The 16,096-nt window shown below is 41.2% G+C and overlaps 1 protein-coding gene across 6 annotated transcripts in view; it reads right to left on the bottom strand.

The window, feature by feature from the left end:
* The window catches only part of ZBTB3 (zinc finger and BTB domain containing 3), an 83,234-nt gene extending 72,321 nt beyond the window's left edge, over window positions 1-10,913 (bottom strand). Inside the window, exons 1-2 of one of the 6 annotated variants that reach the window (XM_085626061.1) lie at window positions 10,794-10,913; window positions 6,997-7,161 (exon numbers count right to left, since the gene is read on the bottom strand). The gene's annotated coding sequence lies outside the window, so the exon portion shown is untranslated. Of the gene's footprint in view, window positions 1-6,996; window positions 7,162-9,110; window positions 10,294-10,429; window positions 10,568-10,719 lie in introns of those variants that run through there. The other 5 variants (XM_085626058.1, XM_085626060.1, XM_085626057.1 and 2 more) reach the window with 5 other exon arrangements.
* Window positions 10,914-16,096: the final 5,183 nt, after the last annotated feature.

Below are 16,096 nucleotides of genomic sequence, written 5' to 3'. Positions count from 1 at the left end.
CCAACCTACACCCACTTATACCACCTAATGTACTCCCATGCAAGACGCTCTGAAGCCTTATTGTATGAGCTGTAAAACCATGACAAATATTGGTTTATAAAAAAAAATATTGCACTCCAATACACGATCATCTAGAAGCCCTCTTACACTTCCATGACAAAACAGAATACAAAAATCCTTGTGGCCCAACCAAAGCATACAGGGATACTACTAAACCTCTAGCAGACAAACTCATTCCACCATAATACTTCTTACAGCAACAAAAACTCCTCAGGATGCACAAGCAGTTGAAGAGCAAACTGCATGAAAACGCCTGACTAAACCTCTTTATTAACTACCAATCCTCTGTGTGCCACCTCCTCAAAGTGGGGTCCCTCAATAAATTCGATCTAATCCCAATCCTACGCTTCACAAAATAAACCCCACAAAAACAAACTTATCTGACATTAGTTTAACAGCCAAACAAACACCCTTTCATCAGGATCAGTCAAAGAGAATCCAAGAAACAGGAGTCAATTACCAACAATAGTCAGAGAGGAACCTATCTAAGTAACCTCTCATAAAACAGAGTGACTACAAATAACTGCCAAAGCCCTGTAACCAAAGTAAAGCACACTCCTCTGAAACGCTTGGCTGCAGTAAATACAGAATTTAATGCAAACATGATCACTGAACACAAGCCTGACATCTCATTTGTAAAGAAGATTTGTCTTGTGCACTCAGCTCACCCCCACATGGACCTCATGATTCCACCAGTATATAAATACTGCAAAAGTATAGGCTAGAGAAAGTAGACTCAGACACAAAGTTATCATTACATGGCACTGCAGGTACCTCTGCACACCCAATCTTTTGGATGCTTATAATTTAAGATACCCCTCCTAGGTAATAAGAACGCCATCACTGAAGTACGACTGATCTCACACTACTAGAATTCAATGATTTGACCACCACCGACTGCTTGGCAACACAGGAATAAATTCTTCAGTAAAAGCAACACCATATTTCTTATTTCGAAGCAACTCAGTTCAGCTTTCAAAACAAACATACTCACTTGAAAAAAACCACTCTGGGTGTCATTATTAATGGACCCCTAGAATAACCTATCAAAACTGACTGTTGCATCACTTCTTTTGGATGGCAGTGATGAAGAGAATAAAGATCCCCCAAAATCAAAACTTTAGTGAAAATTTGACTAGGTGAGAAGCTCAAAAACATTTCTCTGGAAGAGTAGCAATGCTCTCTATACCAAAACACTCTTAAACTGGGGAATGCCTGATCCCTAATATAACGTGTGTGATGACAGCTGTGGTGCACTCAAAATCCAATGCTAATCAAATAAACGTAGTGCTCCAAAAATAATCACAATTGGTGTGCTCTCTTTGAGGTGGTTCCACCCTACCACCATTTCTAAAGGAGAAGGGAAACTAGGGCCTAATTGTCCCAGACAAAGTGAGCACTACCTAAGGCACTCGATCTTGAGTGTATCACATATTGTACTGCCAATATTAAATACAGTTAATCAGTTTTAAATAGTTGGTCCTCATAAACATAAATTAGATGCTATAATCCAAAAGTTCAAAAAAGAAACTGAAGTTCAATGTTGTCCGATGCTTCTTTATTCTGAAGCGAAATTCATGAGCAATGAGAAACTTCAAAATCATAATACGGTGGTTTGACAATCATGGAGAAAAACATTCCCAATGCATTTCGGGTGTTCTACGCACCCTTCTTCAGGAGGAAATCTAAAATAAACATATACATTGTGAATACACACATATATAGCTTCTCATTTCCAATAATGACTGACTATGCTGGCCTTTCAATATCCGGAAGAAGAACGAACGAATGACTGAATCAAAAAATAGAAAAATCTTTCTTTGAGTAATAGAACCAAGGAAACCAGTTAGTTATTACCAGAACTCTACTTTCAGGATCCCGGTGAATTAATAAAGTCAAACTGACTAAGTGGAGAAAGGGAAAAACAAAAAGACAAGGTCACTACGCCACCACTCCGGTAGATTATGCGATTACAAGTTTTAGTGAGATTAGTGGTTGTGAGGATCACTTCTGTTAGTATACACTGGCTAAAGTAAGGAGATCTGTACCTCCTCTAGTCTGATGATGCCGAATGTAACGCAATGATTCCTTCGTAAATGGAACTGGCCTGAACGGTGATGCGCAGGAATAATGCTGCTTATATGCTGAAAACTACACAATATCCAATTGCGTTATAAAATGCTATCCAAGATAAATATCTTTTTGTTTATAAAAATCTCAGCTGCCACTTTAATGGCGAGTCTATGAAGTGATCTATGATACATTGTGAATACACACATATATAGCTTCTCATTTCCAATAATGACTGACTATGCTGGCCTTTCAATATCCGGAAGAAGAACGAACGAATGACTGAATCAAAAAATAGAAAAATCTTTCTTTGAGTAATAGAACCAAGGAAACCAGTTAGTTATTACCAGCACTCTACTTTCAGGATCCCGGTGAATTAATAAAGTCAAACTGACTAAGTGGAGAAAGGGAAAAACAAAAAGACAAGGTCACTACGCCACCACTCCGGTAGATTATGCGATTACAAGTTTTAGTGAGATTAGTGGTTGTGAGGATCACTTCTGTTAGTATACACTGGCTAAAGTAAGGAGATCTGTACCTCCTCTAGTCTGATTTAAGCCGAAACTTTACGCATCAATGAAAAACTTCTGCGTGTAGCCTGCCCAAAAATAACAATGTGAAACTTAGTGCCGTGAATGGTATAGAATACTCTACCCCAAAAAAACACCACTGTGATCTTAGTCAATGTCGCTCACCTCTTAGTGTGAGCTCCGACTATTCGGTAGATGAAACAAACTCTGAACAAGCAGAGAATAAATCTGTACGCATAATAAAAAGAATAGGCCAACTATCAGTTGCCTATTCATGTAGACTAAATGAAGATAATTCTTGAAATACTCTCAACTTCCTTGCTTTGAAACTGTCGAGATCAGAGTACAGCCCTCTTGAAAAACCGCTCACCAGAACCAGGCAGTGCCTAAGACTTCACCAGTATATGGCGTTTATTTCCCGCGAACGCCGAGAAATTCTCGGAGGGCGTCTGTGATAATAGACATAGAAAGGGGACGTGCGCTTCTACTGTAATGGCTGAGTAACGTGGTAGCCATATAGATCTAGTGGTTAGTAAAGTGAAATATAAGTTACCGCTAGCATAATAAGCCAAAATGAAACGAAAGGAAAGAAAAAGGAAAGACATTATCCTTAAGTACAATTGAATACATAAAATGATTTTCTCAAAGTTAAAAAAATATCATAGTTGCACGATTACATGCGATCATGGTAATACACGAGTAGTTTCTGAAACACTTAAATCGCTGCCACTCAAGTCAATTGTTGTATAATGATCATACTATCAAGTGAAGAAATACAATGAAAAACATGCCTCCAGTGATAACTCTAAATTAGTCAGCAACATGTGTTTGCAGAATCTCCATCACCTGGTTGTGTTTCAACTTTAAAAAAAAAAAAAAAATTTAGATAGTTTGCCTGCAAGAATATTAACAAATAGAACATGTTCAGAATCCATTTTTTTTATAGGAGCAGACACAGAAAATACTACCATACATCCAATTGTGATTTGTTCCAACATTTTCATGTAAACAATCCTCTTGAAATAATAAAACAAGCTTATATATGCAACAGATTGTAGGACGAGCTATTCATCATTTTTACATCTTTCAGCTCATTCATCAACATAATCCCAAGAATTTGCCAGTATACCATCTGATTCATTGTGAACCTACAAAAATTAACAAATAATCAAAGTGCTGATGGTGATGAAAAGATTTTTTAGTGATATCTGATAATACCACGGAAAACATAAGTTGAAATATTCATTAATAATAAATAAAGAAATAAAAACTCCGTGTCAATACACACGGCTAACCCTAAAGGAAACAAGATAATTCCAATTTATCATTCAACCCTTTGGGGATCATGGTGTCCAAATGTCTGATCCTGAAAATGTCCCTTTGGGTGATGTATTTAGACATGTCTCTATCGTTCCTTTGTGTCACAACTTCTAGTACAGAAAATCTAAGTTGTGCTATGGAATGATGTGCGGCTATTCAGTGACTGGCTAAAGGTGAATGCAATGCTCTTGTTCGGATTCTACTTTTATGTTCTGTTATACGTGTCCTCAATGCTCTTCCTGTTTTCCCTACATAAAATAAAGCGCACGGACAGCGGATCACATAAATAACACTCGGAGTATTGCAATTAGCGGTGAACCTCAAGTCTATAGGTTCCCTGACCATGGGTGTGATATGGATGTCTCGGTAAGGACATTATTGTAAAGTGAACAATTGTCGCATTTTTGCATACCTTTGTGTTGTTCTGAGCCGGTCAAAGATTTTTTTGGAAGTAGTTCTCGAAGATTGTTAGATCTCTTATACGCAAAGATTGGAGGATCCTGAAAGAGATTTCTAAAGTCAGGTTCTGATTGTAACAGATCCCATGGACGTAAGATGATTCTTTCTATAGCTGCCAATTAAGTCGAGAATGTGGATACAAACACTTCTCTTTGATGTGTTTATTTCTCTTTTTTCTCGAGTAATGACTCTCTTGGGATCTCTTCTGCCTGTCTAGCGGATGCCTCCACTATATCAATGGGATAGCCCCGGTCTAGGAAACTCTTTTTAGATTCTGTAAGTGCTGATCTGTACTGCTCATTGTCTGATGAAATGCGCTTAATCCTCAAAAATTAAGAATAGGGAAGATGTTTCTTTAAGGTATCTGGATGAAAGCTGCTGAACAGTAAAGGGTTGTTGCGATCTGTGGATTTTTTAAACACCGTAGTGGCAATAGCTGTACCATGCAATTCAACACTAAAGTCCAAATATGAAATCCTCTGTATATCCAAAGTGTATGTAAATTGGATTCTGGGGTTTATGTCATTCAACCCTTTGAGTTTGGTTTCCAAATCAATTTTAGTGCAGGCTACACGCAGAAGTTTTTCATTGATGCGTAAAGTTTCGGCTTATATCATAGACCACTTCATAGACTCACCATTAAAGTGGCAGGTGAGATTTTTATAAACAAAAAGATATTTATCTTTCTATTTATCTTAGACGGCATTTTATAACACAATTGGATATTGTGTAGTTTTCAGCATACAAGCAGCATTATTCCTGCGCATCACCGTTCAGGCCAGTTCCATTTACGAAGGAATCATTGCGCTACATTCGGCATCATCAGACTAGAGGAGGTACAGATCTCCTTACTTTAGCCAGTGTATACTAACAGAAGTGATCCTCACAACCACTAATCTCACTAAGACTTGTAATCGCATAATCTACCGGAGTGGTGGCGTAGTGACCTTGTCTTTTTGTTTTTCCCTTTCTCCACTTAGTCAGTTTGACTTTATTAATTCACCGGGATCCTGAAAGTAGAGTTCTGATAATACCACAGTGGTTTCCTTGGTTCTATTACTCAAAGATTTTTCTATTTTTTGATTCATTCATTCGTTCGTTCTTCTTCCGGATATTGAAAGGCCAGCATAGTCATTATTGGAAATGAGAAGCTATATATGTGTGTATTCACAATGTATATGCTTATTTTAGATTTCTTCTGAAGAAGGGTGCGTTGAACACCTGAAATGCATCGGGAATGTTTTTCTCCATGCTTGTCAAGCCACCGTATTATGATTTTGAAGTTTCTCATCGCTTATGAATTTTGCTTCACAATAAAAAAAAGCATCGGCCAACATTGAACTTCAGTTTCTTTTTTGGACTTTTGGATTATAGCATCTAATTTATGTTTATGAGGACCAACTATTTAAAACTGATAAACTGTATTTAATATTGGCATTACAATATGTGATACACTCAAGATTGAGTGCCTTAGGTAGTGCTCACTTTGTCTAGGACAATTAGGCCCTAGTTTCCTTGATCCCCAATATAAAAACTAGAATTCTTCCATCTCAACAATCGTGGACAAACCTACAGCAAAATACAAAAAAAAGAGAATTTAAGAAAAAATGGGTTAACAATAGATAGCCCTCACCAAGTTTAATCACTGACAGCAGAAACCAGACATTTCTAAAAAAAAAAAAGTAAATGGAGGAGGCAACCTACTCTAACTCTAAACAAGTTTTAAAAAACAGCAATAAAATCTTGAGCACTAAAGCTAACCAAATTAAAGAAGCAAACCCCCAATCATATTAGAAAAATTAAAAACTCGGACCTCTAACCCGCTCAGAAGAATATATGATGTTACAACGCAAACAATTACAACGCATGGTTTTACAACACGGTTTTTACATCACAACTACCATTACATTGCATGATTTTACAACGCATGCCATTACAACAAATTTTTCAAAACTACCATTACAACGCATACCATTACAATCCATAATACTTTTAGGGCAACAAAAGGGTAAGTGTTGGACAGTGTAGGGGTAAAAATTACAATTCCCACTCCAGTGAGTGCAACAGTAGGGTAAGTGTTGGATAGAGTGGGGGTAAAAATTACTATTCCCACTCCAGTGAGTGCAACAGTAGAGAAAGTGTTGGATAGTGTAGGGGTAAAAATTATTATTCCCATCTACCCCAAAACCCATACCCACCCTAACACTAAAAAATCTCCATTATTTACCTTATAATGCGTTGTCATGGCATGCGTTGTAGTGACATGCGATGTAAAGGCAGTTGCGTTGTAAAAGGAGTGCGATGTAATGGCAGCCTTGTAATGGATGTTTACCCGCTCAGAACAATTGCTTGCCTACAAGACACTTGCTGTAATGACGAAGCAGAATTCTTCAATAATAAAGTATATAAAATCTGAAAAGAAATTGCAGTTATCACAAATAAGCCCTACCAATCTAACATAAATATAAACAAAAGGTTATCGACTGCACTTGCATAATTATGCTCATATAACATATTTGTCTCCACCTAAACTGCACAAAAAGTATCCAGACCATACCTCCAGATGCTCTCAGGGTTTTGAAAGTGAGGCTTATTTTCTCCACATTAAATGGAACTGCCCTGTGATACGCGGCTACTGGCAGGACTGGTGGCCATGAGTTGACCACAGCTACTGTGTGGAATATAGCCCTCCAAATGAAACAATCCGTGCTGGGCACGATTCCTGGGGGAAAAAAAGAAGAGAAAAAAAGCTCAGTAGGAAATTAAGTTTACTGGGATCAGTTCTGGTCAACACAAGGGTGGCCATTAGATGGACGAGCAGCAGGCCACCATCCTTTGCTACCAGCTTAGGGATAAGGCGGAGTAGCCCATAGCCAAGGAAATCTATATGAAAAAAAGTACAGAGGGATGAGCAGTTGGCTGAAGATGTACTTGTCTGGACTAGCATGATTTACACTTTGATACTAGGACCCTTCGATCAAGTGGTTTTATGCTCTGCTCATATTGAGGGCTGATGTTAATACTTGGTCTGATCATTGCCTATTGGGTTCTGGGTCGGAGTTGAAATAATGGAGGAGGCAAAGCATCTTTGAGTCGATACATAACCAACGTGTGCTGACTGGAGTGCAGCAAACTAGGGTTCTTGTGCCAAATGGGTGACTCTATGACTGTTAGGATGGTATTAGTGTGAACTGCTTAGTTGGTTTATGATTTTCAAACGCTTATTGTATAATACGCCTTCAATGTACTGCTGAAATAGTGTGGAATATGACATGTAAACTAGAATGTCATTAAAATGTTTTTTTCTTTTTTTCCAAATCAGCTGTTTGGTATCTTCTGATTTAAACCTAATTAAACAAAAACACTAAACAAAATTGACATCCTTTACTCCCACACTCCAATAATTACCTAGAAAATATAATCACCTCAACTAAGCCTCCAAGTTATCAATTTGACCAATTCGCTCAAGTTTAATCAGGAATCACCCATGAATCACCGCCCTACCTTTCAGATGGAAGAACATTATAAACTCGTCCCCCTTGTCAAAGGCCCTATTCACACCACCCTAAAAATTGGAATAATCGGCTCAATTCTCAAGCACCCCAATGCTAATCCTAACTGAAACAAAAAGCAGCATCCCATTGCTGCTCTAGTGTTTGTAGTGAAAATCTTGGAGAACTGTGTGCCAAAACAACTATATTAAGCCACTCAAACTCTTAGAGAACTATTATGTCTTTTGCCTCACTCTTCGGTCTGGATAGGATGGTTAGTTCTTCAATATTTCAATTGTATCTACCTAATTATTGTCACATGGTAAAAATAAATTATTCCACCTGTACCCTGTTAAAAGGCCTTGAAGGGTCCCACAGTGATCAGCGTTAACCCCAACCTTGTGTGACTTAGATCTTGAACCTCTCTGAGAACTAAGACTCATTGGGTTCTTCTTAACACCAATATGTATATTTATGAAAGTATTAACACAAGTATCATGATAAACATCTAAAGAGAATGACTTTTCAGAATACAAAGCTAGATGATCAGACAAAAACTAAGACTACTGGAATTCCTGTAAATCAGCTCCAAGTCCGAAAGCAATACAGAAAAAGAACGCCTTCTACACCTTTGCTCCGAGTGGAACTTTTGTATTAGACAACTAACTTTACCATCTTCAGAAATAAAATAATTGTTAAGACAAGCTAAAGCGAATTAAATCAAACAAGGTGTTCAGCAGCAAAAACATTTTAAAACCAGTCACAAAAGCACTGGGAATATCAAGTCTTGTAATTGGAACTCCAATCTGTATCACTGTTAATTTGGCCATTTCCCAGTAGTACTTAATGAAATCACATGCTCTGAAACTAAACATCTTTTATTATCATAACAACAAAATGATTGCTCTTAGGTAGACGCAGACACTAAATTCAAATTAAAAACAATTTGTTGTTACAAAACCTCCACCCGAACCGACTCCTTTTCAGAGTTTGCTCCGAAAAGTTAGAACGGCATGCCTCCATACAAGAAATCTTTCGCATCCACTGGCATTTTTTTTTTTTTTAAACACTTACTTCTAGAACTGCTGACCACATTCTTATTGGTTCTTATACTCACTCTTCAAATAAACCACAGACATTCACTATAACCACATACTACTTACAGCGCCACTGAACCCACCTTTCGAGCAGCGAGCTATGTGGACAAAATCCAGATCTGTAGCTGGTGCATATATATTGTCCTCATGGAATTCTGCTTGCGTACCGATAAAATGCCTTGCACATACACTGGTTTCCTTTGCTCAGGGACACTAAAAAAAATACCTATGGTAAGCTTCCTATTCCTATGTGAAGCACTCTCATATCCTCTTAGATTACCTTAGCTATACAGAAAAAATGGCAGTAAATAATCAAATAAATAGACTGTTATAAGTAAGGCTACCACATGCCTCCACGTAAACAGGAACCCCATGTTCTTGTCCCGGGCTTGAGTAGTGATTGCAATGTGGTGAATGAGGTCACCCTTCATAAAGTACAGCTCTTTATAGTGTCAAGCTCCGAGCAAGCCATTGTTGTCGGTTATCCCCTTTCTTCATCCAGAGCTGCATCGCTAGTGCTATTCTCCAAATAAATCTATCTCCTCGTCACATGTTCATTTACTATTAGTTATCATTCCTTTTAAAAAACCTTTGTTTTCAGCTGCTTTAGTCCCATTGGTTCTGCTGTTATGAATCAAGACTATAACTATAAGCACCATGTTAAGAAAAGCCAGGAATCGAACACGGTGTCATCGGTAAACGGAGTTATCGGACAACTTGTAGGCCGGGCCAATAGAAGTAACTGGTCACATAATTATCTGCATAATTCTGGATTTGCTACAGAATTCATCATCTGGTCCAAGATTTGTAGATTAATTTCTAACACATAAATGTTTCTACCTTGAAAGGGCCAAAAGTTGCACATAAAAACACTACCATGCCTCTTGCCACAAGAAAGACCCCTGCAGAGGTTAACTTCCATTGCAGACTACTCGACATAGGGGTTAAATTAACGCGAATGATTTGGCGCATTAGACCAGCTAGATTCGTATTATTTGCCTTTTATTGTCGCATAAATTGGTCCTCCCCTTCCACATCATTGCAGTAGCCCTAATTATAGGGTACTGTTAGTTTACATCTACGCAGACTTGAATCATTAACAACACATCCTCACGCCTCAGCTGGGCGGCTGGGCGACTGGGCACTCGGACCCTACACACAGACAAGTCACACATGCAAAGGTGGCATCATCCCCTCAGAGGGGAGTTTGTTTAGCATGAGAAGGAACCGGACGCAGCCTCGAAGAGCAATGGTCAGCCCCGCCCCGTGCAGAAAGCAGGGTGGTCCGGCCCCACAACTACACAAGAGTGGTTGCGGTGCAATACTCAGCAGGAGCTCAGCCCCACCCACGCGTACCAGGGCGCATCCTTCTAAACAGGTGAGAGAAGCGAGTAGCACTCACCACATACAAAGCAACGACAGAGGCGGAGATATCGCAGAAGAGAGGGGTCGTTGGAAGCTGAAGCCAAGGTGGTCGTACTAAACACAGCGCACGAAAGGGGCGGATATCGGTAGCTTTCAGGGGTGGGGCCTAGTCCCGGGCATGGAGCCGTGGTGTTCACGAGCGGCAGGAGGGAGGGGGGTTGCAGGAGATGACGAGCTCATGACCATTTCACAGTCCGAGTGGCTCTGGGCGCGCAACAAAAGCTGCTCAGTGGAGTAGTCGGAGGAATGAATCCCTAAAGTACCCACCGATACAATTGAATGTTCAGAGACCTTCTCCAAATATTCTGACAGCGTTTCACCACTTACATGACGTCACTTACGGGATGAGCAACAGCGAAATGATGTGCCAAGGACGTGTGCGGGCTAGAGAGGAACTGACCCAATCAAGAAATCGCAAAGGCTTCTTCGGCCAATCGACGGACACGATAAGGCCACTCGCAGCTTCTGTGCATTATGACAAAGGCTCCTGCAACCAATCCAAGATCTCCACACTTTTTCACCACAAATAAAATAAGTATCCGCTTATGTGATTGCTTGTTAGCCTACACGGTTGTTACTCATGGACAATCGATTCCTTTATAAAAGCTTAATACTCGGTGGGATTTAATTCTCTATCGAGCGTGCAAGGACATTCCTAACTCCTAATCATTGATTATACAGGAAAGAATAATAAAAATCCAAATACATGTAAAATTTCCCAGCTATTGAAAGCGTTTCAATTCTTTTAAGGACACAAGACGAAGTTTATGTACGCCTTTCTCCACTTTTATATTTTTAGGTTGCGTTTCTCCACTTTTATTTTTTTAGGTCTCACCTAGGCATCACTTGCGCTGTTTCTTCGAGACATGCTGTATTCAGGTATGGAATTGAAGCTACGCCCCTTTCCCCCGCCCAACTTTCAATAGGATCCTGTTACTGTCCTTTCTAAATGGTTGGGTTTGATTCGTGATTAGGTTTAATAGTCCCTCCTTGGTACCGCCTTTTATATTTTTTGTAACCTCCCACGAGGACTGGCCCATTTACTTGGGTTGTTACTCCACAGGTTTCATTAACTGTCTGCAGGCACTATTTTCTTAAAGGAATTTCTCTTACCAGCTGTTGCAGGCAGGATGGCTGTGTAATGAAGAGACGGCTCAGCACGCTTCATCAAAGGTAAAATTAGTTATTCTTCAGGAGAATAAAGAAATATGTCCAACAAGTAAGCCTGGGTCAAACTGTCTTTTCTGGAATCTTGAGCACAAGAGGTGTTCCAGATTCCAGAAGGTTTGGCAAGACACCATACATTCCTCTTTGTTGGCAAACAAAAGAAAAACATTAAAGAAATAACATATGTAAATAAATGAGAACATGTGTGCTGTAAGCATTAAATACCACACACGAGTTACATATGTAAGTGAATAAAAAAACATGTTTACAGTATACATGAATAAATAACTATGATAAAAAATACAGAAAACATCAATTGCTCACATAATAATCCTTATACCAAACAGGGCATTGCCGAGATCTTTGTACATGGCGATTATTCAGAATTCCATCTTTTGAAGAAATAGACTTTCTCCAATTTGTTTTGTTGTAAGAAATTGTAGGTGACGATATATCGGTAGATACAGCAAACCTTCTATCAGGCCACAACCACTGAGGAATCTTCACCACTTTGAAAAAACTCCAAACGTTTCCATCAGACAATTCAACCACCTGACGACCAACACGAACCACTTTCAAAGGATGAGAAAAGCGAGATTCCCCAGATTTGACAAACCTACCTTTCTTCACACGAACCCAGTCATTGACTTTAACAGGAGAAGTGACAACTTTATCAAGACAGCCTTGAACTTTTATTTTAATTTTATTTTATTTTAAAGGTTTTATATAGCGCTGGCTAGACCCGGAGGTATCAGAGCGCTTTACATGAGTATCAGACCATAATTGCAGGTTACATCATTACAAAGGTTACACAGTTATTAGAGCCTGGCAACATAGTGACAAGAAAGGTCGAGACCAACAAAAAGGACATATACATAAGGGAAAAAGCAGGCAAGGGGAGAGATTCAGGGGAGGGGGGTAAGAGCAGGGGAAGTAGACAGAGAATGGAGGCAAAGAGGAGGGATGGGTGAGAGACCCAGCATGGAAAGAGTAGGGGGAGGGTGACTGGGACACAAACCGGTAGACGAGTCAGAGCTGCGTCCAAGGTCCAGTAAGCTGTGATCCCAGGGGAAGTGGTATCATTTCCCCATCTCTGTTGCGAGAGGCTCCCTATACGCAGTGGACTCTCTCAGAGGGGTCTCTGAGACTCCAAGGCCTACATACTGGATCCTTCCCCAAAAAGGGTAGAGGGAGTGCTTTGGCAAGGGGTGCCATACCATACCTCAAGTGTGAGTGGCTCCCTAGGTGCTGTGGACTCTCTCAGCGGGTTCGCTGAGACTCCAGATTATAAATATTGGATCTTTCCCCAACAAGAGGAGAAGGAGTGCTTAGTCAAAGGGCACAAAAGGATAGGGGGCTAAGCGGTGTAGCGGGCTAGGGGAAAGATTCAGGTGAGAGGGGATAGGAGCAAAGGAAGTAAGACAAAGAAAGAAAGAGTGCTAAATGGGAACAGATAGATAAATAGCAGACAAGGAAAAAGCAGAGCTACAGAAACACGATGGAGGGGTGGGCGAGACAGGCAGACTGGGAGAAAAACTGCGCCCAAAGTCCGGCTGGGTAGGTGACGGTCCGGGGATGAACCAAGGCCGATCTCCTCAAAAGCTGAACAGAGCAGCTCCACCGGGCGTCGGACATAGTGCTCGGACTCTGCTGTCATGATGGAGATCAGAAGTACTCAGAGATTGTCAGATTGGGGGGGGGGGTGAGAAACCATGGTCCGAATGAATTCCAGACGCCATCTTGAGGTCAGGCACAGTCCTGATAGGATTATGTAAGGAAAATGTCAGTTAGGACTCTTGCAAGGCAAGACACTTGATAGGGATCACACGTCAGGCTTCCTACCGAGAGCATCTCCACAGTGGAGCCACCATCTCAGGTATCGGTGAACAGGTCAGTCCAGGCAGAACTCGTGCACATCCAAAGGAGATTGTTTAAATGTCGCTTCCATATACCTTGGATAGCCCCTCCCACCGTCCTGTGCCACCTCGCACTTCCACCTTCTCTCCTCAGGGGTCTCGCTGCTCTTTCTAGTGTCTTGCGCAGAGGCTCCAAATCTTCCAGGCCCTGTGCGAGGTCTCACCAATAACAATCATCGGTCCAGCCCATTCCAATCAATGGCCTGGGCTCCCCTTCCCTGCTCTGCGTAGTCGTTATGCAGGCTTCAACTCTCCCACGGTGCTGCACCTCAGCAGGCACTCCAATTCACCCAGCTGGGAACTCGAAGGACTTCACCCCTCTCAGGGCCCACCAAAGAATATGATTTGGCTGCTGGGAGGGGGCTCTCTACTTCTCTAGCGCCCTCCGGCGAGACTGCTGCTGATGACCGCACCATTCACCAGGCAGCCCGGCCGCTCGGCCCGCTTCACACTGCCCGCGGGCCCCGGCTCTCCTCCCTACCATCACAGTGTCAGAACGGTCCCTCTTCGACACTCGCATACTCCTGTGGCGTCAGTACTCCCTTCAGGCCGCTTCCCTCCGTACTTCTCCGAGGTTCGCGGGCTCCGTAGGCCATCTCAGCTCACAGGCGCCATCTTAAGTGTCGCCTCCAAATTCCTCTGCATCGCCGGTCTCAGTGCTCCTGAGCGCTTTGTCGTGGGTCACCTCGTCCCTGCCTGCTCGGTAGTTCCCAGGGGGGATCAGCTACCGATTCCTCTGCGTTTGGAGCCGATTAGCGGCCGAGACACAGCCGAGCTGGGGCCTGGCCTCCCCGAGGCGCAAGCTCAGAGTACGGGGACCGAGGCCTCTGCCCGATGACTGGCACTGCTATGTCGTTCTTATTGAGTAATATATCGCTCATCCATGCTTGACTTATATTAGACACACACTTCCTTCCCCTCATTTTTTCAAAAGGCGAAAGATCACCTATACTCCTAGGAGTATTCCTGTAACTCCAAAGAACTTCACTAATGGCTTGACTACAATTCTTGCCATTGCCTTAAAAACTTTGATCCACCTTTCTACAATCCCATTACTCTGGGGATAATAGACTGAAGAACGTTTGTGAACAATGCCATGACTATCGAGAAATCTTTTCATTTCGGTAGAAGTCAACTGTACCCCATTATCCGTTATAAGAGATTCGGGGAAACTCTCTCTTTCAAACACCTCATTTAAAAACTGAATAACTACTTTCGAGGTAATATGAGGAACAATTTTAACCTCAGGCCACTGAGATAATTGACCAATGAGTATGAAGACGTAAAAAGGATTCTGACCTAAACATATGGGACCTGCAATGTCTAAAGAAAACATTCCCACACACGAGAGGGTCTGGAAACAGGAAGATGATCATAGGATACAGTCTTCTGATATTTATCGCTGATACAACATTCTATGCAATCTTTGACCTTACGTTCAATAGCTTTGTCCATAGCTAGCCACCAAAATTCACTTCTAATTCTGCGTTTCATGCTTGTCATGCCAGGATGGCCCTCATGAGCCATATCCAAGATGGTTTGTTGCAAATCAGTGGGTACAACAAGCTGTAAGCTTCTCATTAATATATCATCCTTTAAAGGCAATTCATGAGAAATTTGAAAGAAGGGACAAAGACATTCCGGCATATCTGCCTTCCTAGGCCATGAAGATTTGATATGCTCAATAACTTTTTTAAGTACAACGTCATTTTCACATGCAAGTTTCCATTCTTTCTCTTGTATACATCCATTGGATACTTCACAAATAGAAATCACATTTTCTAAATCATTATCTTCTACACCATTGTCATCAGCTACAGGTAACCTTGATAGACAATCTGCCAGAATATTGCTTACACCAGGAATATACTCAACTTTAAAATGAAAGTCTTGTAGTTTATATTGCCATCTAGCTATTCTTGAAGTGGCTCGACCACACCCTTTTGTTGTAAAAAGATCCACTAAAGGACGATGATCAGATCTGACTTTGAAGACATGCCATACACATACTTACGAAAATACTCAATACCCCACCAACAAGCAAGAGTTTCTTTTTCTAAAGTAGAATACTTGCATTCTGCACCCCTCAATGGCCTAGATGCAAAACCAATGGTGACCAAATGACCATTCTGATTTTGCATCAAAACTGCACCTAAACCAACATTACTTGCATCTGAAACAATTATTGAATCATGCGCAGTGTCAAACGTGGCTAAAGCAGGTGCAGAAGCAATATGACTTTTCAGTTGTCTGAATTCATTTATGCAATTGTCATCTCACACAAACTAGATGTTTTTTTTTAGGTCTCGCTGAGACAGCGAAAGCTGTCTCTTTGAGACATTTTGTAAGGGGGTTTTTGAAAGTGCTTCCCCTGGCATAGAGCAACAGTGCACGAGGCGTGCACGCGCGCAAAGCAGCCATATGGCTTTACGTCGCTCTCCCTCGTAGCCCCTCTCCGCCCCCTTCCCTGCTGCTATTTCACACCAGTTCACCAGTTATCAGAACTCGCGCTTCTCTCCCCCACCCCCCCACCATCGCATCTCGCGCTGGAGAAGTGAGTT

Source organism: Triturus cristatus, chromosome 9, assembly GCF_964204655.1.
Source record: "Triturus cristatus chromosome 9, aTriCri1.1, whole genome shotgun sequence".
NCBI classification, from domain to species: domain Eukaryota; kingdom Metazoa; phylum Chordata; class Amphibia; order Caudata; family Salamandridae; genus Triturus; species Triturus cristatus.
This window is presented reverse-complemented; position numbering and strand designations above follow the sequence as displayed.